The following is a 12703-nucleotide window of genomic DNA, read 5'->3' as shown; positions in this document are numbered from 1 at the left end:
GTCAATACCCACAGCACTGTGTACAAACAATGCAGCCATGGACATCTTAGGTCCAGCTAAAGATAACAAAGTATCACGTTTCATTACTGTACTGTCTGCATTTTGTAGCGACACGAACAAAACGTTACTTGCAAGCAACGGAAAGTTAAATTTTTCAGATGGCCGCACGCGGTTTGGGGCGAGTCTTCAATGCCTTTAATCATAACTGACCACTACCTTCACGTAACCTTTTTGTATGGACGATAAACTGATCGGTCGAATTCTGGAGAGCCTAAGACCACTTCTGGGCTGTTTGGAGCCGTTTCTGTCTCTCTGATAGCTAACTATCTGTCTCTTAGATTATTATACCAGCAGATCAGTCAAATGGAATACAGCAACATGAATCCAATAGGTTCATGAATAAGGTGAACTTTCATTCTCCTATTGGAAATTGTAATTCCTTTTTGGAAGTTTTAAGTCTCTCGTATCTATCGTGACGTTAAGTGGACTGGTGATACTATTATTTTATTACATTGTATTAACATGTGTCAAATTTATAACAAAGAGTTAAATCATTTACTCATGGAAGATGTGGTATCTTGCACATGTATACATTCCAAAATGGGATGGCTCTTTGCGAGGACACATTTCAACGATTTGTGACCGTGACAAATGAAAATCAAAAGCCCTCTTGATCTTGGTGAACTTACTGACATAAATCAGTCATACGGAGACGAGAAACCGATTGAAGGGTAAGACCGGACTGGCCTGCAAGCCACATATTTCAGACCATCCCCGCCATACGGCTTTGAGTAGTTTAATTTACTGAAAGTTAAAATAACATACATTTAGGCCAAGGTGGGTTACAAAAGGGCGACAGACAATCAATTGGGTCACGAAGGGGCAATGAGTAGTGCAGTAGCAAATTCGACAGATCATTTCACAGGTGTACATTAAATTGTATCTTCCCCGGGGTTTTAAGTACGTGACATCCGTGTGCAATACCGCAACAAGAGATCTGACGAAGGTAAGGAAGCAAGTTACGAAAACCATGTCTACCCCATGCTACTGACAACACCCCTGTAAAATAATATTGTACCGTCAGTGTTAGACCGGTTCTCCATCTGTTGAGACCTATCCGCTTTTAACCGAGAACAATGATGAAACTAGGATATTGCAACAAGCAACTTCGTGCTATACACGGGTCTACGTGTAGCTGTACAGCTACCGCTCACATCATGACATTGTTCACCTATAGGAGGAACCGCGGGTGAAATTTCAAACCCTTATGACTGCCTAATTTTTTTAACCAAAACATGATTTCTCTTACATGATAACGTTTATATTCCTTTACGGCTGGATGCGAAAATTAAATCAAAAGTGTCTGCTGCTATAGTACAACATATCATCATATTATGAGAAACTTTATTTTCAGTGCAAGTGTTATATTCGTTTCCACGTTATCAATCTATATTTATTTCGCAGTATAACTTATCTACCGTACCTGTTGCTTGGAAAAACAATTATCACACCTATTTTTTTTTAATCTATCATATCATTAGAAGTTTATGTGATAAGAAATCGTCGTACATCTTTTACACACAAAAACATTGTTGACCTATGGACGATGCGAAATTAGCATACATTATGTATATTGTTTTCATCTCTCACATCATCTGAAAAGTCATTCATTCATTCTTTCGTCCATCCATTCATCCATCCCTACTTTCATATTTTTTAATATTTTTTTTTTAAATTTATTTAAATAAACCTCTCCACCAAATGCGTCAGAAATATTAACACTCAACGGCAGTAAAATGTAACCAGATGAAAACCCATTTAAGTTTTGAAGAAGAACTAGAACACACAAACATCAAATCTATACAGACACGAGGTATACCATGCTAAATGCTGTTACTGAAATGCTATAAGGAAATCAAACACATTTTTGCAACAGATTTTGTCGCAGAAACAAATTAGTGGGTCTTCATGGCAATTATTATAAGGCTTATGGGATGAGAAGCTATAGTACGTGAATGCACACCATCAGATAAGGTAGCGCTCTCTAACTTTCGTCGATGAAGTAAAGGGTAATTAATTACACACGGACCACTCCCGTACCTGCAAAAAAAAGAGCCGAACTTGTAGATAAATCCTGATCAGTTGCTTTCTCTCTTTCGTTCTCTTATCAATCCTATTCTTATCATTCGCTTTTCTTTTTCGACTGAAATTATGGAACAAATGCAGGGTATGGGAAATAAGCTAAAACCTGTTATTTATTACTCAATTTTGAATGAGATATGGTAACATACACCAGTGGTAACGGTATATTGTTCAAGAAGTTCCCACTGTCACCAGTGAGATATGGGTTTACGTTAAAAATCTTTTATAGCATCAGATGGAAGCTTCTTTGATCAATGCAACGGCGGAGGTTCACGCATACATGCGTACAGCTAGTAGTGTTGCCATGAGAAACTTGTGTGAACATGAGGTGAAGGTGGGTGGGGAGGGGTGGGGGGGAAATTGTTGTCACTCGGCGAAAAATTCGTTCCAAGTTTGAAAGAACGACAAATTAATCTAATTGATCATTGAATTTCATTCTGAACGATTGATAAAAGTTACCAATCGTATGCCCTGTTTACATTACGTCCAATCGAATCCATGTAATATGATAATGGGCATCACATTCAGTGGATATCCAATGTTACTATAGTGCAGGATGTGATACGTTACACAGTATCCTACCGTATACATGCTGTTACTACGTTATAACTTTGCATCCACTATGTAGCCTATATAAGCCTGTATACTCCATTGTGCGTCAAAACAGTATACTGGCCTAGTCATATCTGACCTAGGATCATCTTTGGTTAGGAGAAGGTTTACACTAAATAATCAGTTAATTTTTATGCTTCTATACGTATGTGAATTGCGTTTATCATGACCAGGCCGGACAGGAGGGATCAGAGGGACTACAGCCCGGCGTGTCTACGCGGTACAAATTAAGAAAAGGCCAGGGAAAGTATGCTTCTATACTAATTAGAATATATGTATATTCAAAGAAAAGGAGGACAGGTGGTATAATTGTCACCGTGGTCCGACCTGGCTCTTGTCGTAGAGACCAGCGATTAAACTTCAGAAATGTTTGTTATACAATCCGGTACTTCCATTACGGGGCATCACACTGTTACACATTACGCGGCGTACCGTACATGTCTGTTACACATTACGCGGGTATATTCCGCTGCATATGCAGTTGAAAACATTTTCACCAAATCATTTGACTTCACTTTCGAATTCAAACTTCCACTACAAACAAGATGACGGGCTTTCTCCTCCCCATTTGCAGGTTTGGTTGGGATTATACTTACGGAAGCTTAAAAGTGCCATCAACATAAGAAATCTTTGCCCCAATAAGCCAACATTTTGCAGAAAATTGTTCAATTGCTCAGATGGAATGAAGTGAACAATTGAACATTTTGCAGACAAATGTTGAGTTGACGAGATACGATAATTTGTCAATTAAACATTTTGCAAAAAATTGTTCAATTCTCAGTTGGAATGAAGTGAACAATTAAACATTTTGCAGACAAAATGTTGAATTGACGAGATACGATAAGTTGTCAATTCAACATTTTACAGAAAATTGTTCAATTGCTCAGATGGAATGAAGTGAACAATTGAAAAATTTGCAGAAAAAATGTTGAATTGCTCAGTTAAGGCAACTGAGCATTCCAACATTTTTCTGATTTTTGATAAGATATTATCTTGTTATCTAAAGAATTTACTGACAAATGTCAACTTTTGGGGCAAAGTTGTTCGTATGTTGATGGCACTTTTCAGCTTCCGTATATACTTGACCTCGGTCCCATGGTCACATACCACTCGATTTGTTTATTATTTTTATTTCTTTTCATTTGAGAATTATAAGTTTATTTTCGATTTATGAAGAGGGCAGATATTTTCGCCTTTTTTTTCGTCACATGGCAACCACAGATGCATCGGTGATGAAAATGTGTTAATGGTTTGCTTCAAAAGCGACTGTTTTTTCATTCTTTTTAGCCAATGTCATCTGCCGGTTGGAATTTACTGCTCGGCGGTTTCGACATTGATTAAAAGGGCAATAGGCTATGCATGATGATGTGCGCATATATAAATATATATATATATATATATATATATATATATATATATATATACATATATATATATATATATATATATGTATATATATATATATGCATATATATATATATATGCATATATATATATATATGCATATATATATATATATATATATATATATATATATATATATATATATATATATATATATATATATATATATATATATATATATACTACATACACTGAAGGTCACAGTCTGTCTCTAATCTGCGTTTATAGCTAAGGTAAAACACCGAGCATGTTGCCCGAATCTTTGTTTCTAAGTCAAGTGTATTCATCAGATGGATGTTCAAGGACTTTTCAACTTTTCGCTCACAACATGGTCGACCGTAACGGTTTGGGCTACAGCGTACATGCGTTCATATAGTGGAACTGAATACAGTGACCATAAAACGGAAATACAAAATAGCATGGTCAACCCTAACTGTAAAGCAGGCCGTTCCTACTCCCCCCCCCCTCCCCCTCCCCCATTTCCTTCTCAGCATCTGAAAAATTGTTGGTATCGGTTTCATTGGGGCAACCAATACCAACTTCTTCAGTATACATGCTAACCAGTTATGCTTGCAGTAAGATCTGTGAAGCTTAAGTTATGATACAGGTAAAAGGCTAATTCAGACAAATAACACCCAGCTAGTTATTCAATACACTGACCCAATTCGAAAGCATCCATTCTCTGTTTTAAAATATTACCTAAGCATATGCAGATATGCGTAGTGCATGGTCTTTCAGGAAATATTATATCTGCATTACGAGAGAAATTGATTCTTTTGTAGTAATCTCTGTTAACTATAACCGCTGTTAGAGGTAAATGTGCATCCATTGAATCGACTGAGCCCCCCCCCCCCTCCTGCGTAGATACTACCTCGCATGTTAAGTACGTTGTAGACGGCTATATGTCATGCCCAGCATTCTGCCACCAAAAGATAGGAATTAAACCTATAGATAAAGAAACCTAACGGGGCATAAACTTTGACCCTTTCCCGTCGAACTGTAACTGTTGGTTTCTAATAAGGTAACTCAGTGTGACGTAAGCTACAAAATTTATGCTTTGTCATATTAGCTGCTGTAACACCAGGGAGTTAACAAACTCCCTGGTGTCACCTAATAGCCACTCTCGCGAAACACAACTCTAATATGTAGTATAGAGTTTTACCTGTTGCAAGATTAAACTTGTAATGGTCAATGAGGTACACGGCTATTATTGTACCTGTTCAATTGTTCGCAAACTCAAATTGGCCGCAATAAAACGAAAACAACAATAGTTTGACAACTTCCATGTCGACCATGACAATCACCACATGGACTTGATCCCTTCCAATGAATACACGATAGACCACCTACAGGTAACCCCCCGTTGATTTCATCCCTTCCAACAACAAAAAATTAGTAATAACCAACGTTATAAAATTGATAATCATTGGCTCGTGTGTGAAATACATTCTATTGACGACAAATATAGGGCAACTTAATTGTTATAATCACAGTTGTAGGTCAACAGTGTTGCTAAATATGCTAAATGTCAGATAATGGTCACCCATCCTAAAATTTGCATAAGAAAATATACTTTTTACTGTCACACTAAAAGTAGTTATCCAATCTTTGATACTAAACTATACATAGTTTATTTAATAATTCTCAGTGTGAATAACTTGGAGGACCAGAGCCTCTATGGGGGAGGGGGGGGGGGCCTCCTATCAATTTCAAGTGTGCTAAAATTTCACGCCAGTACTGATAAACCAAGCAACAAGTACAGACTTCTTTTCCGTAAACTAGTAGTTCCGCAACTTGTTTTTCAAACGTTCATATTCAACCATTTGGCATTTTCCAGATTTTGTTTGCATGCTGCAGTTCAACAGTTTGATTTACCGGGTGAGGAACCGAAATTAAGTCAAGGAATACCAGAATTATTGTCGTCTTTGCAGACAAATGAAGTTTATTTTTTGGTCTAAGTGTTTGCGTTTGGCAGCCGGAACAGACTTAGACTGTAAAATCAAACAAAAGCCGCGTATTCAAGCAGTGACTATTATTTCAAACTTGACAAAGGTATAAGCAAATATGCTATCCAGTCTACTGAATAGGTTTAAAAGCTTTACCGCTGCAGTGATATGTTAATCTCCGTTCCAAAGTTATTATGATAGGGGCCAAGCCTACATGCGCTAATATTTCCACAGAAACTAACAGATAGGCTATACTAAAATGTACACAATTTTGAAAATGAATTAAAACGTAAATATCTCATCATTTCCTTGGGAGGTATCTGTTGCATGTTGTTCTCTGTGTTTTGTGAATATCTCTGTTTTCACAAGTTGGCATGGCGACATAAATTGAGCAAGGGCAGTCAGTCTTCCCTTAAAATATTTATTTAGTTATGTTTTGCTTCACTTTTACATTCTCTTACATTCACTTACATTCACTTACATTCTCACCAGATTCTCTGCTATCTATCAAATTTGAAAGTTGTAACGCTATAATAGTCCCATCACGGTATGGAATGGCATGGTTTGGCATGGTACCGTATGGCATGGTATGGTTTGGCATGGTATGGCGTGGCATGGCATGGCATGGCATATCATGGCATGGTATGGAATGGTATTGTATAGCATGGCATGTCATGTCATGTCATGTCATAGTATTGTATAGCATGGTATGGCATGGTATTGCATAGCATGACATGACATTGCATGGCATGTCATAGCATTGTATAGCATGACATGGCATGGCACGGCATGGCGACTAAACCCGGAATTATCAAAGTATATATATATATATATCAGTGGGCGATTTATTTCAAACTGAATGCACATGCGTACTGGGTATAATATTTCTCCTATTGTATTTCTTTTCCTTCCCGTTCTAGGTATACAAATTCGATAAGTGAGCTTTCATGAAAAAAAAGTGCCATCGTCTGGTTAAACCATTAGACGAATCTGAAAGACTTATTAAGCCTAAAATACTGAATGAGATTCTGCGTTTTTTTGAAACTTTCAATCTTTCCTTTTTAACGAGAACAAAGAGCTTTTGAATTATTTCCCACTTTACATACTCAGTAAGTTATCACCCTACAGGGATAAATTACATGTTGACGGCAAAGAAAAGTTGACATTGTAAACGGAAAGAAGAAGCTTCTTGTATACTATTAGCCGCAATATGGTTTATCTTTTTACAAAGTGTAACTTAACATATACCGCGTTCATAAAGTTGTAATATCTTTCCCAGTACTGACCTTAGACAACATTTATAACAAACTATTCCCGGGCACTCTTACTGAGCTATATAGGAATACACACAGTCATCAACTTGTGTGAGTTCATGTCAAGAGGGGAAAACACCCCCGTGGAATTAACATTAAGACTAGACCGCAGTGGTCATACGCCCACTTGTAAACACTATAGCATACGCACGCGCTCACACATTAACAAAGATAGCTTACTATAGTATGAATTCAGACACTCCACCACTTTGAGATGTGCTAAAGATATGATTGTCATCAACACAACTAAGATCAATAGAACATATCAACGTTTTTGTGTCAGTTCGTATTCATCGAAGTATTAAAATTTAAAAGAATTTAAACTATGTCCAAGCAACCGTTTCAAGTCAAGACTAAGTCATGAATATTGCAACGACTCAATGACTATGTATTGTGTTGTGTGGGCGCAGATCCTGGTGGGGACAGCGGGACGCGTTCCCACCAACTTTTTCAGTGGTGGGGACATGATATACCGTGTCCCCACCAATTTGTCTTGACCAAAAGCTGCATTTCAAAGCTGTATTGAACTTTGGCGCAGTTTGATACAGCATTGTGCAAATGACATGCTATAAAAGACGAGAATTATTACTATTGACACTATTAGGCGTGACATCTCCGCTGAAGTATTAACACATTAAATCACGTGAAACATAATCTATACACGAGACTGGTAAATTGTGGTTAGCAAAACGGACTGAGTGCGAACAAAACAATCGTTAACAACTCCCAATGTGTGTTGGCAATTTGAGCTAGCTTCGTTTTTAATGCAGACGCCAATGTACTTCCGCAAACTAAATTTCTAAGCCATGAGATCTCAAATTTAAGGACGTTTGGGAACAACATTGGGTCTGGAAAATGTTATTTCCGGCGTATCTGGGAAGTATATTTGCCCAAAATATTATTGTGCGCTACGCGCGAACCCAATGTCGCGCTACGCTTAGATAGTGTCAGAGAACAGACATGCGTCAACTCCATTATCAAAGACTGATCTGCGCCCATGTTGTGTTGTCAATCAATGTCAAATTATAATCTGCATAAATCTATACCTAACCACACGTATGTATATACATGGTGTACAGTATACATATGTCTTTCAAAAGGTTTCAGAAGATAATAAAAAAAACGAAATGGGAAACAAAACCATATACATAGCTGGCTACACCTCTCAATCGAAAATCTTAATCAATTCGTTTAATTAAAAGTGTGAACCCAGTTTATTGCATCACATTCGCGGTCTCCATTCATTAGAGTATAATAAACGTTTCATTCTGTAGCAACCATAATGCCCCATTTTAAAAGTTGCCTTATATAGTCTATACACATGGTCTACACACTAAATACTATATGTGTAAGTGTTACAAGCAGGGCCTATACAGCGTCATCGTCGTATGCCGCATAGCAAGGACACTTGTCTTTATAAGACATATTGATGGATATTGATTCTACTTTGAAGAACACGTCTCCCAAATGTCGTGTATTTTATTAGACATCGATTTTAAAGATGCGCTGGGTGGTTTCATATGGTTAAATGAAGGTTACTCATAGTAACAAGAATGCACGCTTTTAATGAAGGAAAATGACCAACAATGGCGTATATATAGGCTATAGACACAGCCATGCATGTATATATGTAGGTTTATGATGGACTTCCAACAAAAACAAAAAATCAAGAAATATTTAACTTGAAACCCAATAAGAAATTTCATGATCATACTCCGTTCAACACGGATGTTCGATCCGTCTGATAGATAAGATGTCGTCGTTGTTGTTGTTTGTTTTATCTATTCATTTGTTTTTCATCGGCCCTCTCTTTAAAACAAATTGATTTGTGGTCCAAATGGCGACCATGAAACTGTGAACTGAGTCTCATACTGAGTTCGGTTCTAATACCGCACCGAATCCGATCCTAAGTTTGTTGAGACGGAACAGTCCATACATACATAAATACACAGTTTATATACAGCAAGCCGTATATATATATATATATATATATATATATATATATATATATATATATATATATATATATATAGCAGATTCATATGTTCTCAAAACGAGAATGGATTGAAATACATTCAAATTTACTTAATTACATATTTTTTTTTACGTTACATAGCGTTATACGAAATGAACTGCATGTTACTGGGATCACAAACACATGGAATATAATATATAGTATCATCTTGGTAACTATATACCACTTTAATAAAAGGATGGGATCAGCATACCACAAGGGTCAAAGGTGATCATTCGTTCACCTAGTCTCTGTCAGTAGTGCAGTCGGCCATGTTTGCCATAAATCATAAAGTAAATCCAGACGGGACCCCATAGGAACATCTTGGACATATCTTGGACTTATATACTTTTATATAGGATTTATACTTTCACTGTATACGTTTTTGTATTTATAAAGTCAAGAATGTTTTGCTTTCACCCGTTAACATAATTCTCTTTTATACGGGTTGAAAGCTTTATCTATATTAATGTTAACCGCTATTTTTAACAGGCCCCTAGAAATGTCTCCGGGGAATATAACTGGCTGTCAAGGTAGCACGTGACATTTATCTTGATGAGACAAACCTGATCATGCTTTAACAACAAAAAAACAATTTCGAATATTTCGTAACATGATAATTATAGCATATGCGAATGGAAAAGTTATAGTTTTTAAGCAATCGGATTCCGGTAAATGTGAGGGTCATTTTATTGATTACGTGCCGTTTCTTCTAACAGATAGGGTGCCCATTTCCATGCATCGCGGAAAAGGCTAGTCGTGCAGGTACGATGATGCTATACGAAAAATCCATCCATGCTCTAAAGTGAAATACAGTATATGCAAACTGCATGGTATATGAATATTGTAAACAACAAGAAAATACCCATATACATATCACTTTAATACATTGTTTTAAGAACATCTTCATATTTGATGAATCTCAGTTCGATATTCTCATGGGTCCCCCCCAAAAAATGGGGAAAAAAGACTGATTTTATCAGTAGGCCTTTTTTTACAATCGCAGCAAATATGTACGGTATGCTTGGGTGAACATGTGTTAACATGAATGGATATATCGTTTTACAACACCCCCGTCCGACACATCTTTCAGAACTTTACATCTGGTGACACTTTTGGCGTCCGCCGTTTGTATAAATTTGTACTTAGAAAACCAAAATTGTTTTTCTATATTATCGCCTAGAAATTTCTTTCAATTTCGATATCTGCCATCGCACTGACCCGTATCCTTTTCCCGTCAAAGGGATTACCTGGGTGGTGGTCCATGGTATAGCCTCATGGGTCGAAGGTCACCGATTTGACTGTCGCTTTGAAAAGAAAACACGCTGTGACAATGAAGGATCTAATGATTTGCGCCTATTGGAACATGTGACGCCAGTATGTTTCGATTTAATTCGATATGACTGGTATACGTGTACACATTCTACACAGCAAAGCTGGCAGGGAGGAATGCATTTTACATGTTTATAGATTGAATATTTCAGTTGGTCGGTTCGATTGAAATTCTTATGCTTCAATTTATCTGATGCGGTATATAAGAAATGAAAATTAAATTGCGCATGTGCGAGAATGCTAATATCGACAGTCTCGCAACTATGCAATTACCGTACCAAGTGTGACGTCAGGCAATGATATCATATTTGACCCTGTGTAGCGTAAGCATTCAGAATTCTCAAAAAAAAGCAACATTAGTAACGTTATACCTTATCGGCATGTGTGTAGACATTTTTACCGAACGTCAGACTACTAGACTATATGTACAAAGTTTGTTAAAATGTGATTTATAGGACAAACCAGAGATTCCTCCACGATTTCACATGATGACATATACATATGTTCGCAAGCAGTTCAAAGTGCTGATAAACATATGTTCAACAAATTCTGTTATGTTGAAAGTTATATTTTATCGCTATATATATATATATATATATATATATATTTATATATATAATATTATATATATTTATATATATATATAAATAGCTATATAATATATATTGCCTATATATATACATATAGGCTATATAGCCTATATATATCGCCTATATATATATAGGCGTAATTTTCCTTTTTGGAAAAAAAAAGGCAATAGTGAAAGAAAATTCCAATGTTTCAAATCGCATAGGATGAAAGATACAGATATAATGTAATAACACTGAGGGCATGTGTTTGCGTCTTCTATACGTTACTTTATACGAAAACCAATTCACCATTGCAAATTGGATTCGATAGGTTGCAGACCTTGAAATTCAATTATTCCAAGTTTTCGTGTCAAGACTGCAGAAGGAGGGAACGAATTTATTTTATATAAATCAGATGGGAAGATTATAGGGATAAGATGATGGATGCATGGATAACGTGATGTATATGCTTGGGCAAAAGTTCACGGAAGTATCGTTTTGCGAATAACCAATGATTTCTGTTCAAGCTGATCATTGGAAATGCGAACCAGCAACATATAGATCTGCGCAGAGTTTAGAACTTACCAAGGCTATGATTAAGGGAAGCCAAAAAATTAAAATCAAACTTGCGGGAAAAATTGTCGTTACGTCATGAGGATGTTTTGCGTGAAAAGGTGAAACATTCATTAAACCACAAGAAGAAATATTATAATAAAATAAAATAAAATGAAATGAAGAAAAGAAATCATTTGCACAACTAACGAAAGATACGTCAAATTTATCTATAATTTACCCAATAAGGAGATTTTCGTATAAACGGATTAGACCTTCAGAAAAGCATGTTCTGTATAGCATGTGTTAACACCGTCAACACTGTTAACGCCGTTAGAGCACCGCTACAACTTTGAAATATCTAGAAGTGTTTACGGCTGAACAATTATTACACTCACCGCGATACGTTTATGTTTACGATACGGTCATAACCCTAACCATTTCGTAAAAGCACGCTAAAACAATCTAGGAATTGACCGACACCGATGCAAACCAAGCTAAATAATTTAACAATATAGGCTAAAATGTGAATTTCCTTTTCTTTCCTAGACATTGCAAAGTGATTCCCTATATATTTATATTTTTTACATTAAAGGTCACATACTTTACGGACCCAAATTGGGACAAAAGCCTATACTCGGTTTGATTTAGACTGTGACTTTACCACAAAAAGAAGTGGATGATCTGTTTATATATATGTTTATAGTATGTGTATATATATATATGTATGATAGGCCTATATATATAGAGAGAGAGGTTAAGGCAATTATGTCACCCAAATAGAACTAGTATTGTTCGATACAGGTGACAAACGCCTAC

At 36.4% G+C, this 12703-nt stretch overlaps 1 protein-coding gene across 3 annotated transcripts in view; it reads right to left on the bottom strand.

Annotated features, from left to right (window-relative positions):
- Window positions 1-12703, bottom strand: part of LOC139979800 (protocadherin-9-like) — a 45455-nt gene that overhangs the window by 17948 nt on the left and 14804 nt on the right. The window lies entirely within an intron of this gene.

The sequence above is a fragment of the Apostichopus japonicus genome, chromosome 14, assembly GCF_037975245.1.
Source record: "Apostichopus japonicus isolate 1M-3 chromosome 14, ASM3797524v1, whole genome shotgun sequence".
In the NCBI taxonomy this organism is placed as follows: Eukaryota; Metazoa; Echinodermata; class Holothuroidea; order Aspidochirotida; family Stichopodidae; genus Apostichopus; species Apostichopus japonicus.
Note: the sequence above shows the minus strand (reverse complement) of the source record. Positions and strands in the feature narration are given on the sequence as shown.